We start from the raw sequence: 17,257 nt of genomic DNA on the forward strand, positions 1-17,257 counted from the left end.
AATTGAGTATTATGCCACACTTGCCAAAATATTGTGAGTAAAACTGCAAGCCTGCACGATTTTGCTAAAGAAAACTGCAAAGTATTTGTGGGTTGACAGATGTAAGTTTCCTATAATAAGCTGTATTTGTATTTTATTTATTTTTGTGCTAGGAATTTTGAACAAGTTGTTATATTGTATTCAAGGGAAGGGAATGTGTAGGGTGTGGAATGTTCTATTAGAATATTGGGGGCAGAATGCTTGGGCAGAGCGATGTACAGTTTCAGTGGTTGAGTTTCTGCTTGACCTTCGATGCTGTTAGATGTAATTAACTCACCACTCACTAACCTGACTTTGTCAAATTCTTTCACATCTCTTCGAGCAAAGAGCCAACGGCCACAACACTGCAATAAAAGTGTGCTATAGTGGTACAGATACACCTGGCTATTTATAGCATCATGGTAACATCTCTTTCTCAATGTAGGTTGTAAGTGTTGGTCTGCAAGTCAGTTCCTTCTCTTCACTCCTTCTCTTCACCTGTGGGTAACCTCCTCATGCCATTACCAAACACTACCAAAGCTATAGCACAGAAAACCCAAACAGATGTACCTTTCAAAAAATCTTGAACTCTGCTTATGTTATCCAAATGCACTTCATCCCTTGTTCCGTGAACAATAATGACTAAATACGTATATATGAATTGGCCCTAACTTAGTGAGGATGGTATGCTGATAGAAAGAGTCAGCACACTAAGAGATAATGAGTTAACTTATTCCTACCATCATGACGTCCCCTCCAGCCCAGTGTGCATAGTTCCAGGGAGGAAACAAAGGTGGATTAGCAGATGTGAACTAAAATTAGGAAAAGTAAACCCATACTGCTTTATCATCTGTTACAAATAGTATACAACCTTAAATAGAGTGTAGTTAATGAGTGTAGAAAGCACATAGGTAGCCAAGGTGGCTGGCATATAATTAAATAACTACACATGAGCATAGCTTGCCTGGGTAATGCAGCGGGTTGCTAGATGCTGCTGTTTCAGGGCTCACCTTAGCTAGCCAGGTTCACAGTTTTGGGTGGCAGCTGTACCAGCATTGTTCTATGTCCACACTGAGTTGAGTGAGACTCACCAGGACGTACTGAAACCACAAGATAAAGGAAGCAGGCCAAGGAACAGTTGCTGAGATGTAAGCAGCCTTGCAAGAGGCTGACAGGGCAGATAAGAAGAGTGAGAGTGGTTTTAAGAGTGTTGTTAGTTAAATATTACTTACGTTTATCACCCAACTGATCTCTGATATAGCAGCGCAAAAGAGAATTATAATATATTTATCTAATCAGACGGAATACAAGCACAAAAGTCCTGTGGTGTCTTTCTGTAGCATAACTAACGTGATGCTGACAAATGTCCGCAGCCACACGCCCTTCACTCTAACTTCAGAGACTTGCAATTTGGATGACTATCCAGGTATTTAAGGGTGTTATTTAACAGCGCCCTGCACATTGTACCGAGACACAAAGGGTTCTTGATGTAAATCATAAAAGTTATGCTTCATACTACTTACCTATCGTTCTCTGTATATTTGAGAAAGCCACTTAACAGAAAAAAAAACTTTTAAAACACCCAAGCATAATCACAGTCTCGATTCAGGCATCCACATAAATGGGTTGCACACTGGAACATAAATTTAAGGGCAGCACTGTACTTCAATATTGTTTTAGTGCCTCCACAGAAAAAATCCAAAGGCAGTGAACATTCCTCTCCCAGAATATAGCCATGCAATTCAAAATAAATACTGAGCCTAAAAACACAGAAGACAGGGCCAAGAGGAAAATCTTGTAGCTATTGTTCAATAAAATTTACTCAAATCGACAGGAGAGGATTCCATGTACAAGTGAGGACTTCATACAATATTCTAGAATTAAGAATCACAGAGAATCAATCATCCCATGGGGAGCCTAATGCAAAAAAGACTTAAGGAAAAGTGCTCCTAGCACACTCCCTTGACACATTTGCATATATCCTGGAAAATCTCTAGACTAGGGTACAGGGGGTATGAGGAAAGAGTAAGAGATTCTCTCTCTCACTGATTCTATTTGCAACATTTTGAAAACCCAGTTCACTCCTAATCTCTCAAAATATGCAGCAAAGTAATTCAATTCAAATTCCTGAAAGAGTTTCCGGAAACATTCACTGAAATTCAATATCCTTGTAAGAGAAATGCCATTTTTAACCAGACCTAATTATTTTTTCTCAAAGGATCTTCTATGGCTCATAATAATCTCTCCCCACATTCACCTCCGCTCGGCCTCCAGTGCGCTGGCCCATACCCTCTGCATGCAATGCAGCAGATCAGGAGGACGCTCCTTCTGCTACCTCCCAGGCAAAGCCTGGAATGCCCCCCACTTAAAACCTGGGACCTCCCTTACTCTGAAGGAGCTCCATAGGACATTGAAAACCTGGCTCTTCGACTGAGACTCTGGACCCTTGCAGCCTGGATACCCTCATTGGTGACAAGTCACACTCTAGGAGTAGACTGATTGAGTGAATGAATGAAAGGACCACATATCTCCCAAAACTCTTAATTGTAAACAAAAGATCACCCCTACCACACTTTTCAATGGTACTATTTTCATATCACTCTTTGAAAAGATTCTCTTTGGAAAGATCCTACTTTTTCAGCATCCAATCTTAATTTTCAACTTACATTTCACAACCTGATCTGTCCCCATTCTTCTTTCCACTCTCCACCTGTCCCTTCCACACCAGATCACAGTTTTCACTTTTCCCATTTCTACTATTCTCATCAAATGACACCACTTGTGGAAGCACCAGTGAAGAAACGTTTCTCCATTCAGTCTGGCACTTGCGGAGTATTCTAAGAAGAGCTATTTGCAGTTAGATACAGTATCTACAAGAAAGAGCCAAAGGTAAGTAAACTGTTCTTTAGGGCACCAGACCCACATGTGTTCATCACCATGATTCATCAGAGTTCTATTGCTATGGCAATTCTCATGACTGAGAGTCTTCTGGTCATTGGTGAGACGTAGGTACTTGACATGTGTGTGTGGGTAACCTTTTCAGCCTCTCCCATAAATGCAGTACTTGTAAATCAACAACATTTTGATTTTCTACTTCAGTAATCATACAGCCATTCCCTCAGGAAAGCGGAGTTAAACATCAGGTTCTGATGGGTAAAGCCAAACAGCTCAGTGGTTGATGTTATGTAGACTCTCATACTCGGATTACTTTGTTACATCTTCAGCACAGTTTCATTGCCACAACTTTACCGCATTTCTGATAGATGCCTAGTTTTGTGACCCAATATGATATATTGTAATTACACAACTATTTCCTTCTTGATTATGGTGAAGATTCACTAGGTAACTCAAGAGGGTTGACTTTTTCCGTGTAAGATGTGCTCTCCATGAGAGGGAACAAAGCTGACTTGGCCCTGTTGACATGGATACCAGACTATCCCCCGAACTGAATGACCTTGTGGATAAGTGGGCCTAAGTTCTCTTGGGGTTTACAAATATATATCATCACATCATCTGTGTACATGGAAACCACCAGGCTCCTGGCCATGAAACCGAAATCTCTATGGGTATGGTGTTGCCGCAGGGTGCTCAATGGCCATGGCAAATAAGACCGGAGACAGCGGGCATTCCTGGCAAGTCCCACAGATAACAGAGAATCGCACTGACAACATATCATTAAAATGGAGATGGGCCGCAGGGGAGGTATAAAGGAGGCAAATCAAATGAATAAAGTACGGACTGAGACCGAGCTGCAATAGCATCTGGAATAGATACAACCATTCTAGGGAGTGGAATGCCTTCGTGGAATCCAGCAGTATGGTGGCAGCGCAAGCTGATGGTCAATGGAATCCATGAGGGCAAACATTGTGCGGAGTTTGTGTGAAGGAGATCCGCCTGGCACAAACCCAGATTGGTCCAGGCAAACAAAATCAGGCAGCAAGGGGAGTTGGCAATTTGCTAGTAGTTTTGTGAATATTTTGTTGTCCATGTTTATCATAGATAGTGGCCAATAAGAGTCACAGAAATATGCCTCCCGCAGAGAGGTGGCAGCATCGCGAATGTTAAAGAGTCCTCATACATTGACAACAGCTGAGGAGAAAGTAGTTCTGCTTAGTCAATGGAAAAGGAGGTAATAAGAACATTTAGCCTCGGTGCTGTTGCTAAGCATAGACTGAATGACTTGTGTAACCTCCTCCACAAAAAAGGGGTCCAGATATAAATGATGTGCCAGGTCCAGTCAGAGCAGCTGGATCGAGCCTACGTATGTGGTCAGTTCTTCTTCGCCAGGCACATGCGTTGCATCATAGGGCTTGAAGTAAAAGAAGGTCATGGTTTGAAGTAACCAGTTGGGATCACACTGACACTCATGTCGCTCATCCAGGAGCTCCACTATGTAGGATGAAGCCTAAGGTTTGCATAGCATACTGGCTAACGTCTGGCCATGGCGTGCCTCCCAGCTTAAATAGTTGGCTGCATGTACTGCCTCTTACTCATAGTCGGAGATTTTCCTGCGGAGAACTGCCATGGTGGTGGCATGTTTGGTGGCACAGTTGTCCAGGTTTAGGGACCCGAGGATGCCAGATTGTTAAGCAATACAGACATCCTGAATTACTGCTTTCAAGGCATCCCAAAGTCTTCCAAAGGGTCAAAGAGTAGGGACACTGAGCCAGCATCATTACTAAACTAGCCTTGATCACAGTTCAGATCCCAAAACACAGCATCCCGGAGTGCACAAGGGGCCAGTCGCCAGGTAAAGGCCTGCAGAGTATACCACGGTAAAGCAAGTTCCAACAAAACATGGGCATGGGCTGAGAGGGTGCGTGGCATATGTGACACCAAGGTGGACCAGGTTAGTGCGTCACAGGAAAGTAGCCAGTAATCTATGTCGGACGATGCATTGTGTGAAGTGGTAACTCATGTATCCTCCTGGTCACAGATGTCATTTGAGAAGTTATTGTGTATGTGGAGTTGTGCCACTGCATTTGGGTTGGGCTGCCTAGGCACACCTGAGCTATCCATTACACTATCAAGAATCACATTAAAGCCTCCCACCCAAATAACAGCCCCTGGCCGCCAGGATAATGATCAGACACCAGATCTCAGAAACAAATGTGGGGCTATCTGTGTTGGGGATGTATATAGAGGCCAGAATGATGGGGTGTCTATGCATTGTGCCGGCACAAAGGACCTATCTCCCCCTGCATTGCATATGGCGCGTGGCAGCTGTCATCGACAGGCCCATACAAAGTAATACTGCAACTCCCCAGTCGTAATTAGATTAGACCAATGTGTAAGTGTAGGCCCATCAGCCCATGCACAGTCAGAACACAGTGGAGGGAACAAATATCCATGTGGTGCATGTTAAGATAGGCATGTAGCAATTTAGACTTTTAGTGGTCATTTAGCCCAGGAATATTCCAGGTTGGGCATCAAGTGTTGGTCACTGTGCTGAGGAAAGGCAGTGGATGTGATGTGGAAGGTGGGGTCAAGTGCAGTATGTGTCTGAAGAGAGTAGAGCAGTGATGCAAAGTTGAGCATGGGAGGTGTTAGAGAAAAGGAAAGTCAAACAATTGAAACCCTTTAATGCAGGCCAGTCCCTGCCACTCCAACCCCCGAAAATGACTCAAGAATGCGATTCCACCTCCCAACCCCAGCAGCTATACCAAACAGTCATACAAGTGAATCATCCCGAGGGCTGCAGCAAACCAGACAACCACCCCAATCATGGGTGGACAGGGCGGCTAATGGGGTGCAGAAAAACCCAGAATGAAGGCAGCGGGCTCCCAATGAAGATTATTAACACAAAAGTTAAAGGCATCCATATGGGCAGGAAGGCCATCTGGGACTGCAGGCGGACCGCCTGGAGAAGCGAACACAGCATCAACATTTCAAGGGAGGCCTGCGTATCAGCCGGAGCCAGGATGCACCTGACAAACAGATAGGTTTAGTCAATGTCACTAAGGTTGTTTTCTCTGAGATGTTACAGGGCACCCCTGGCTGTTGTCGCCTTTGCTGTGATGTTTGTGACAAATTTTAGGCCAGCTTTGATATCTGTAAAGTAAAGAGGCTTTCAATTGTGAGGGATTCACAACTTGGCACGGAGGCAAGCTTGTACCACCAGCATACAAATCAGGGTACGAGACTGACAACTATGAGATGGACAGGGGCCCCTACAGGTGGATGCGGCCCAAAATAGGGATGGGCCCGCTCTACAATTAAGACCAGGGGCAAAGCATCACCAAAGAGTGTGCGGAGCATCATCTTCACGTAGTCCTCTATTTTATCAATGGCTGTGGTCTCCAGGATCCCTGTAATGCAGAGATTGTTGCTCCCGGACCATGCCTCCAGACCCTCATTTTTTAGTCTGAAAACTTTCAGGACTTTGTCCATGCACAGGAGATGCTCATTGGTGATCGTTTGGGTGCCATCTGAATCGGATACACGATTTTCAAGGTGGTTAAGGCGGTCTTCATGTTTGTCGACTCTCTACTTCATGTCGTCAATGCGATTGATCAGAAGCTCAATTATAGCATCTATTGCATGCAGACTATTTTTTTTTTTTTTTTTTTTTTTTTTTTACATCGACAAGCATCTCCCTTCAGGTCATTACCTTGGGGGATCCCCAGGAGGCCGGTCAGAGGGCTCTTCTGCTGGCACATCCTGTTCGGAGTGGAGGGTTAAGCATTTGTCCACAAAGGTTAATTTAGACAGGGCACATTCTGCTTCCCCATGGGCTAGTGAGCTGTAGGGTAGGCGGGGTTTACAGTGTTGGCAAGCATCGAGTACGCAGAGTCAATATGCTGGGCTGTGTGGTACCACAGTTATTTCTGCCCCGGGTGGGGCACGAAAGACTCATATGAGTGGAGCGACCCCTGGGAAGAGTCCAGTAGCCCTCCCCGGCCTCTGCCTGGTATAATGTTGTCCAGTGGGGGGCACAAGAAGGCCTAGGATTTAGAGGGAGGAAAAGAGTCTTTAATGGAGCTGAGTGGCAGTAGGTGGGAAAGTATTTCCAGTCGCCAAGCGTGCCACGGACAGGGAGTGAGCTGTGCTTGAGCAGTTGGCCTGGGTGAGTGGTGGGGCATCTTATGCTGTGGTCACTATGGTGCAGAATTGGCCCAGATGAGGCTCACTCCCAGCAGGAAAGTTCACACTGTGCCCCCAACCACCCACCCATCACTCTGTGGACTTTTCAAATACTGAATACTTTCCCCTCTATTAGGTCTAGTATTTAAGTGAACAACCGTTTCATGTAGTCCAAATGGAGCCCTTAAAGTCTTAATAAACTGCATGCCCAAATTTTGTCTCATAGGACCCAGGATTCTTCAAACTTTGTCTGGAGGGAGTCCGACTGGTTTCCGCCTCTCAGAACTTCACTTTTGTGTTGATGTCAAATGGTCCACATCTTGGGGTAGAATTGTTACTGCATAAAGGATTCCTTTCCAGATATCATCAAGCTGTTGCTTCAGATCTGTTATGTATTTTTGCTTTGTTCTTGTTGGACCTTTAGATCTTCTTTGGTTTTTTGACTATCATCTTTTTTCTCTGGCATTTCTGGTACTTGATGACAGGGCTCTGAGTTGCATGATGGAGTTGCATAATGGACTGCTTTTCGCGGGGAACTGATGCAATGCACCCCAATGCTTCTCTGACTCTTAAAACTCACCTTTTGACTCAACCAAACACATACTACAAGAGCAGCCCAAATTACCCAAAAATGTTTGTTAATAAAAGAAGACTCCTTATTTTTGGGCACTTTAAATTATCAATAACCTGGTGAGAGACGCCTTTCAGTGCCTCATTAGATGTGTTCTCGGGTGACCTCCAGTCAGCCTTGGAACCTCAATTCAGTCGGGTCTACCTTGGTTAGATAGGGTAGGCTATTTTTATCTACCACTCTGAGTGCGCAATTAAAATGGGAAACGGTACTGGTTGAACCTCTACTGTCTCTTTAATTGTTTAGGAGAAGAGCGTCCCAGTTGTTGGACCTGGCCCTTTTTGCAGGGACATTTCCAAACTTTTTGCTTCCTTCTTCCTATTTTTTCTGACCCCTTGGTGTTGGCTCTAGGACTCTGAGCACTTTATCACTGCTTAGCAGTGCTAAAGTGCAGGTGCTCTCCCTACTAAAGTTGGTATGATTGGCTAACACCTAATTGGCACATTTCATTTACCTGTAAGTCCCTTGTACAGTGGTATCCCTATGCACAGGGCGTGTAAATTAAATGATACTGGTGGGTCTGCAGCGCTGCTTGCGCCACCCACAGAGGTAGCCTTTCAAACCTGTCTAGAGCCTGTTTGCTCAGGGCCTGCGTGTGCTGTTTTCTGCCACAGGGATATGGTATCTACATTTACTTGCCTGGCCCAGAACTCCCCTTTTACTACATGTAAGTCACCCCAAAGGTAGACCCTAGCTAGCCCTATGGGCAGGGTGCTATGTATGTAGAATGCAGGACACATGCCTGGTTAGGTGGCCTGTCCTGGTAGTGACAAACAGCCTATTTGGTTTCTCACTGCGGTGTGTGCTGCCTTCCTCATAGGATTGCAATTCCCTGCCTTATGTCTAAGGGGTATTGTCTGATTTATGAGGGGTAGCATAGGCATGTTTGGTATGGTTGTAATGGTAGTGAGAAATGATGCTTACTTGTGTAGGTGGATTTTTTAGTACCGTTATAGAAATGCCACTTCTAGAAAGTGAGCATTTCTCTGTACTTATTACTCTGGTGTTTTGCAGCTTGACTCAAATCCACGTCTGGGGCAGAGTGACAGCTAGGCTTTGTGCATATGTTTCAGACAGCCTGTACAAAAGGAGGGTGGGGGTGTCGCAGAGGTGCGTCTGCATATTCTTGCTGGGCTGAGAGAAGGGGAGGCGGGGCACACCTGCATTTGTAAAGGCTGTGTCCTGGCCTCACACAATAGGGTTGTTTACCTCCAACTGATGTCTGGAGCCTGGGCTGGGGGGGGAGAGGGGACAATCCTAGAACCAGTTGTAACTGGTTGGAACCTCTTCTCCCCCTCTTTGAAAGTGCTTTGCAAAACTAAGTATAAGTACAAGGGATTTTTCCCCAAGAGACACACAAGAAACATTCTTGAAGAAATGGACACAGAATGCTGCTGGAGGGACTCACCAGGAACTGCCTTGGACTCCTGCTGCTGTGCTGACCCGTGACCTGCTCGGTCACTAGGAGGAACTGCCTCTGACTGCATCTCCCTTCTGATGCATCTCCTCCATCGCGGGCAGCCTGCTGCTGGGCCCTACTGCCCTGTGCTTCACTTGTGGCCCCAGGGGCTGGGTGTTGGGGCCCTTGCCCCCTGCAACCATTTGATTCCCAGCGTGAGGACAGCGCTCTGAGACAAGTTTCCCATGCTGAATCCTTAGCACCTGAGGAGCGCTTTACTTCATTGCAATAGTGCTTTGACAGCGCTCATCCTTTTATTTATCTAGCATATTGAGCTAGTTTAAGAGCTTTGCAAGCGCTTTCAGTGTTGTGGCCGAAGGAGGAAATCACCGCCGCAACCAGGGCAGGCTGTGGTGTTCCAGCACATCTGGAGCACGACTGTGGAGGTGCCCCCGGGGCACGAGAAAGCGAAGCCTGGAGCAAGCGTGTTCCTATAGGTGCCCCCGGGGCACCAGCGGGCTCTTCCTTTTGCCAGAATTCACCGCTGTGGCCCAGGAGGACTGCAGAGAGGCTCATACACCACGTCGGGTGAGGGCACATTGCAAGTGAGGTGGAAGCTCAGCAAGGCCCCCTGCTCCACTGGGAGCAGGGGGCTTCAGTGGAGCAGTTGGAGTGTTCCAGTTGGAGCAGGTGGTGTGCATTGCGGGCGGGGTGGAAGCCTGATCGGAAGTCCCCCGTGCCACCTGGCCCCTTTATTGTTCACAGGCATTACCGTTGGGCCCCCACAGGGGCTCAGGAATCACGCGGGGGAGGAAGCCTCCTTGGAGGCCCCCGTTCCATCAGGCCTCCCCAATCCCTGTTAGGTGTGCGAACGGGCAGGAAAACCTTGATGGAGGTCCCCCTTTCCTCACTGTTCGCGTGGCCTGCAGGTGGGGTGGTGACCTCGCCGGAGGGCCCCTGTCCCGCTGGGCCCCTACCAGGTACAGAAACCGGAGCGTGGGAGCTCCCATATTTGGGCATGGATGTCCTTGTTTTACCCGCAATGTTTTCGGTGCCTCGTGAGGACAGCAGATCTCACTCACCTATCCTAGTGAGAATTTTGCAAAATTATCTGTGCATTCTTGATGTTGGGCTTATTGTATTAAATGCACTCATGATGTTGTGGTTGCAGTCATGATACTGTTCTGCTACCTGCTAATGTCATGAGCTTGTCTAATGTTTCCTTTTCTGGGAAGTTCGGACATTGTTTGGCATTTATGATAATATGTTTTCATGACATGCCATGTGTTCTCTGATGTTCCTGTTAATGGCATTTATGATGGTATGTTCACTAGGGCAAGTGCATTTTCAGTAACATATTTACTGAGACCTTATGCCTTTCTGGTGGTATGTGCTTTTACCCTGATATGTGCATTTTGGGAATGTTTACCTGACTACTGCTTATGTTGCAGGATAACCAGTAACCTACATGTTCTACATGACTACTGCTGGCTTTCGCAGAGTAATAGTACTGTGTAATGCTCAGACAACTGCTTGGGTCGCAGGGTATTACTGACATGTTGTGTTTGGTCTAATGATGTGATAATACAGTTTATTTTTACATAACTTGGTGTTGTGTTTCATTTGTGGTCGGAATAGTGCATCACATGTGTGGTGTGTTTTGTGCAATCGCTTTACACATTGCCTCTGGGTCAGGCCTGACTGCTCGTGCCAAGCTACCAAGGGGGTGAGCAGGGTTTATCTTGGTTGTGTAACTTCCTCGCCATTGCTAGAGTGGGTGGGGTCTGCCTGGCTTAGGTACATACCCTAACCAACCAGAAACCCTATTTCTAACACCAGTTTGGATAGTTAATGTTTTGGACTGGCAATTTGAATTGTTTTGTGGTTTTGGCTGTGGTTCTCTGACAGCTGCATGACTTGGCACCTGTGCTGGGTTAATCGAGAAGGACTAGGTCCTGTTGTGCCCACAGCCTCATGAACTGGGCCCAACAATCCAAGCCAGCTGAATGATAGACCACTAGCCCACCTCACTTTCAGGGCTGAGTTGCATCTGTACGCACACCTGCTGCTGCTCATCAACACATTCACAGCTCATTAATTTTGGGCCCCGGATCAGGTCTGAGCTATGTCACTGTTCCAATTTCAGAGTGGGTGGGTTTTTACCAGGGGGCACCAATCACAGGCTCAAGAACAATGTCGACCAGCTGTGTTTTCTCTTGGGACATTGGTATCTCCAGGCTTTTTGCCAGGGTGGCGGGGTGGAGAGTTCGGAGAGGTCCTAGAACCCATCTGCAATCTTACAAAACAAGCCATGTCAAAGCTCCCGCTCTCAAATTACTATTTAAGGAGGTTTAAACATTTTCGGTAAATATGCTTTGATTTTTTTCCCTGTTGTGCTAAAGGAGAGTACAGCATTTGCAATGTGATCTATCGGCCATATGTATACTTGAAGTAATACATTGTATTAATTTATCTGCGCTCTTGTTATGATCTGAATGCTACACTTTACTAACTTAAATTTCAATAAAAAAATATATATATGCTTAGAATTTTTCAATAAGTGTCAGATGTGAGCAATGCCAAGTGTTTACTTATTAGCATTAACCTTTGTTCGGCTCACCTAGATTAAGCAAGGTTTTAGCGTCCTTCATCCTTTTGCATACTTGGGAGTGGGTATCCTTCCTACACCCTATTTCTAATTTGCTGAAGGGGGATTAGAGTGACTCTACATAATGCACCGTTCTACACTTCTCTGCAACCAACTCAGTTGTGTGCAGTAATAGTTACTATATTGAGAAATGTACAAACAATAATCTTTGTTAGATATATACTAAAATGTGCTTCCTCCCCATAGTAAATCACTTCCTAATTAAACAAATACATTACCTGCACAATGCCTCCCATTTGGTTTAGCGTTTTCAGTACTTTCTGATTTGATTGATTTATAATAGAAAATAACATATTGTTTTTCCCCTTCCAGGTTACGTGATTTGCCAAGATGAAGTTCGCTTAGTTTTAACCCTCTGATTTGCTTGGTTTGTAGCCAAAAATACACAAAACGTGTCTTTCTGAAATGCTTCTAGAATGCTTGACTTAACGCAAATCAAAATACAGGTTTGACTGTCTCCTTTCAGACTTTGTCACAACAATTATCAACTTTAATTATATACTTTATGCAAAAAGCCTCATGTTGAGATTTTTCCCAGTAGCACCTGAACTAGTTAATTGTCTCTCATAATTAAGCACTATGTTCCATCACTGAATTGGTCAAATCTAAATTGTCTTCATAAACAAATTGTTGCCTCACGAGGTTACACAACTTGCCTTCACCATTATTCATGTTGTGTAATTGTGTTTGTAAAACATTTTCAACAAGTACTTATCTTAACTTGCCTTTGTTTTCATTTCTTACAACTCACAGACTCTCCTCAGCTGGAGGTGATGACTTTCCTCATAATTCGGATTATGCAGGATCACTGACTTGGCCTCCAAAGATATGCTTCTCCTCAGTTTAACGTGACTGCATGACAACAGCCAGACCTGGTATTTATAGTTTTGGAATCCAGGATGGCCACCAGGACCTAAAGGTCTTGTGGGACCATCTTGTAGAATGTTCCTGGATGAATGTCTCTAAGAAACTTGTCTCGCCATCTATATAGTACTGTCACCTTTAATATTACAAATAGCACTTTAACGCTTTCAACACCAAAAAAAAAAACTTCAATCAATGCTACAATTAAGTGACATACTGCTGTTTATGTGTCCTCATTGATTCAGTGCATTAGAACTATGTGTTTCCAAACAAGCATGTCTGAAGGCTATGATACCGAATACAAGTTTTGCCGCCACAACAGCAGGGGGCACATGAATTATTTTGACACTGTTAAATATTAAAGAACAGCAACGAGTCATTATCTCCTCAGGTTCTTCATTCTTCAGCGCAAGGGTGTTCCACACAGTTGGAGAGAATGTCTGCTGACAGAGGCTGCTGACCAAGCACAGTTGCCTGGCTGATGTTTCAACAGGCGTAGCCAAGTCTGAATCAGCAGGTACAGCAGGGGGCACATGGATAGTTGTGACAGGTTTCTTAGGTCACAACAACTGCATTTATCTGTCATATGGTTGTATGCCCATCAGGTGACCCTCTCCACGACCAGGGAATCACCACTGAGGTGTGCTTTCAATGTCCTAGGTATGCCCAACTTGTCTATAGCTTTTCGAGGATCCTAGAACTGCCCGCAGTCATCCCTGATCACACACTGCCTCTTAAATAGAGTACAAGAAGTCAGTAGAGTGTATAAGAGCTGAATCAGGCTGTGCCTGGGAGGGTAATCCCACCAATTCCATGGGCATCAACTAGTGGCAGAGGCCTCAAAACACCGTGGCCATATGGTATCAGAGTCCTACCATCAGGAATTCCTACTCACTACTGGCTTAAGATGGAAGAGGAGCTCAGGATACCCAAAAGAATGGTGCAGGCACCAATTTCATTATCTTTAGTGGCTTGGGCCGTCAGCCTACTCTCGCCTCCTTGATCATGTGCATTCTCGATGTGTTCCAGTCACTAGTCTAGTTCCCGGAAATTAGGGGTTATCTGGAGGGGTTATGGTTGGGGGCTAGAGTGTCACACCACATCTTGATGCAGGTAGTCTGTCCCTCATGCGGTGCACTCCCACCAGCGCTCTCGGGACAAGCTCCAGTCACACAGCAGTCTTCCCCAACTCCTGACCAAGCACACAGGGTCTTTGAGTGATGGGGTGTAAGTGGTCTGCCCAGGCCCAGCCCCCACATGGATCTAGGATCTGGACGAGTCCCCAGTGCTCCAGGATTCTTACAGCACAAAACAGAGAAGAGAGGGGTAGCTGCTCTCTCCCCTCACAAAGGGGCCAGATGCCGGTGCAGTTTCACACCCACTTCCATCTAGGTGTGGCCACAATAGTCTGCAACCTCAGGAAGGTGACGTGCCTCGGCACCCTTATAATGCAGCTAAGACTGTAGTTCCTGTATATGTCTTCTGGCAACTGTATTCAATAATTATGTAGAATGTGCATCATGTCTGGGCTAGAAGCCTCAGGAAGAGTATGTTTGTCCATTTTTGGCTGTTATGTCAACACCCCACAACTTTTACCACTCTTGTGGTCATATAGTTTTGCACTACTAAAGGAAACCCAGTCAGTAAATGCCCCCATGTTAAACATTAAAATCTTACTAAAGAACTGTCTGCCTCTATTAGGGGTACACACAAACATTTGTTAATTATAGAACTATAGAAATCAATTAATTGAGTGCATTGTTCATCAGTTTAGTAGTGGGAGTTGCAGTTTATTCTTCAAGGTTGAACAATATGGAGGTAGTTTTAGTCACATATTATTTCCCACCCAGGAAGGACAAACACACATACATATTGGATGAGTTGCATGGTCTCTGAAGGCCAGAGAATTAGTGTTTTGAAAAATAGTTAGTGGTTTAGTGGTAACATCAATGCAATGTGCTCTGCTATTATCTTAGTTGAGGGTATTATGCTAATTTTTCGATGATGCTTGGACACTTCCTAGTCCCTCCTGTTTGATCACGAACTGGCAAAGAAAAAATAAAGGTGTGATGCAGAAAAGAATATGCATTAACAAATCCAGTGGAACTGACTTTGTTATTGCAAAAAATATTCAGTGTACAAAAGCTGCAAGAGAAAAGAGGTGGCAAAATGCTCCCAAAGCACGCAGTGGCTAGTGCCTTGCCTTCCAAGGATAGAGAATAACCATTCACAGAGTGTAAAATATCAAAATCTGATTGCATACACAATGTTCAGGCCCCAACTCTCACAGGATGCACACAATAGTCCCAATGACCACTACATGCACTTGCCGACATTACACTCACATTGTGGCGTTAAGACCTCTACCCCTGGAGGGACTGGTGTCACAATGCTGGCACACTACAAACATAAGTGCTGTACTTGCTGTCCCAGCATTTCCTAGAGTTTGTCTCTCTAAAGTTCTATCCATTAATAAATGTCAGTTATAGGGCACACTTTCTCTGACATTCACCTTTTCTAATCAGCTGAACAACACGAGGCCTGGAGGTGCACATATATGGTAGGATTATTATACATTAACGTTACCACACTATTCTCATTACAAATATCTATTACGAAGCAAGGAGTGACTTGATGTGAGAAGTAGATGAGGGAAAGTATGCACTACTATACTAGTTTTTTTTGCCATCAGCTAACTTTGTTAATAAATATATATTTAGAGAGACAAACTCTATAAAACATCAAGCTGTACTTTTAAAAGTGTAATTGAGATCATACATTGAGACTTAACTCCATACACCTAACACGTCTGAATTCAGAAATCCTCAGGAGCAATAGCAAAATGTGCCACTGAAAAACACAATGCACATTAGTAGAATTTAGATACCACTTAAATTCTAATAAAAGTCAATTTTAAATAAGTCAGTAACGCTTCTGCGCAACCCTTGTGAAACTGTACTGGGAGGGTGAGAGTGGGGAAAACTCATGTTTAAGTCAGCACATTTCTGTCTTACAGACTGATAGGACAATGTCATCTTCAATGAGATAATGGATTGACCAGTTATGACTGAATGCTGAGAATCTGATTCTAACGTGAGACATATAAAGTCAAGGTGTCGGTCAGAGTAGTACAGAGATTATGGTTTGACTGAAGAAAAAACTAAAATTCAACTTGCAGCATATTCAGTTTGTGGCTCAAAATATGTAAAGTCACATTACATTGTGGCCCTGGTGTACATGGCCCTAATGCCTAGGTTAAGGGAATGGAACACAGTCTGTTGAATAAGCTTGGTACAAATGCTACATGATTTGATAGTCATCTTCTTTCAAACCAGGGACTGTACAGCCTGGGGTCAGTGTTAAAATCCTTGAATGGATTAAGAGCATCCTGAATGGTGACCTAAGTTTCAGTTTTAATATGAGTCGGTGCAGTGTTTAGAAAAGAGAGGATTGGGAGACAAGAAATGGAGAGATATCAAGTCTCTGGGCTTTTGACAGCTGGAGCAGTTGAGGGTTTTTGCTAGGCACGGTCGAAACTTCCATTCCACCAGCATAATGTAGTATGCAATTTTGTTTTAAAAACTACACCACCATGCAATGTAGTATGGGAGCATGGGGACAACACAAACGCTCAGATAAAAGCTTGGGGCACATGTATTATTTGCTCTATTTGCCTTTAGGGTTAAAATGCATTCTTGTGTCCAAAAGTGGTAAATCCAATTTCCAATAGATCCTGAGGGAACAACTGTGTTTCTATATATTTCACCATCTTCCCCTTTGGAGGTATAGCCCATTGTCTGTGTTTATGAATCCCCACAGGTATCACATCAAGCATCAACTAGTCACCTGCAAGTAAACAGCAGAGATTTGGTCCTCCATGTTCTGGAAGGGTACTCCTCAGCCACCTTCTCTTCTCCCAAATCACTACTAAATATGTCAAATAGGGGTTTGCAGCTCTGTTTCACACCTGATGTACTATAAAAAGGGTTTTGGGTGCTGCTTATAACATAGTTACTTGCATTTGTAGCATGTCCAAATAAAAGGTTTACTAAAAATGTGGTAAAATCTAGCCACAAGCGATATATGGAATTGAAAATATTTGTGGAAAAAAATAAAAGATATAAATAGCACCAACGGACACAGAAGATATCATGTATGGACCAGACAAATAATAAAATCCGGAATTGAAGTAGAAATATAATGGATCTTTGTTCCAAGCAGTCATTCCAGGGAAGGCACTTAAAAACTGCAAGCTCAAAAGCAGTCAGTGTATTGGTGACATAGTTGCTGGGAAGATTACAGAAGATTCCTATAAGGACCCAAATTAATTAATCACAGATAAATAAGATGCTAAAATTAGGTAGCAAATTTCACTGGGGCTCCAATGTGGTTTAGACAATCTAGAGAAAGATGTCCATTTGAATTGACTTTCAATGAATAGGATTAAAATATGTGGCTGCCTGCTGTAATTATTTAGGTGCCCTGGTCAATCATAAACTACCTCTAGTGCCTTTGGTTGCCATAAAGTGCAGCATCATTATTGCTTTGGTTTCTAACTAGGCAAGTTTTAAAAGGCAATATGTCAGCAACACTA

The 17,257-nt window shown here is 44.3% G+C and overlaps 1 protein-coding gene across 1 annotated transcript in view; it reads right to left on the reverse strand.

The window, feature by feature from the left end:
* SRFBP1 (serum response factor binding protein 1) overlaps window positions 1–17,257 on the reverse strand; it is a 250,749-nt gene that overhangs the window by 128,560 nt on the left and 104,932 nt on the right. The gene's annotated exons all lie outside the window — the stretch shown is intronic.

This window comes from Pleurodeles waltl, chromosome 1_1, assembly GCF_031143425.1.
Source record: "Pleurodeles waltl isolate 20211129_DDA chromosome 1_1, aPleWal1.hap1.20221129, whole genome shotgun sequence".
Lineage (NCBI taxonomy): Eukaryota > Metazoa > Chordata > Amphibia > Caudata > Salamandridae > Pleurodeles > Pleurodeles waltl.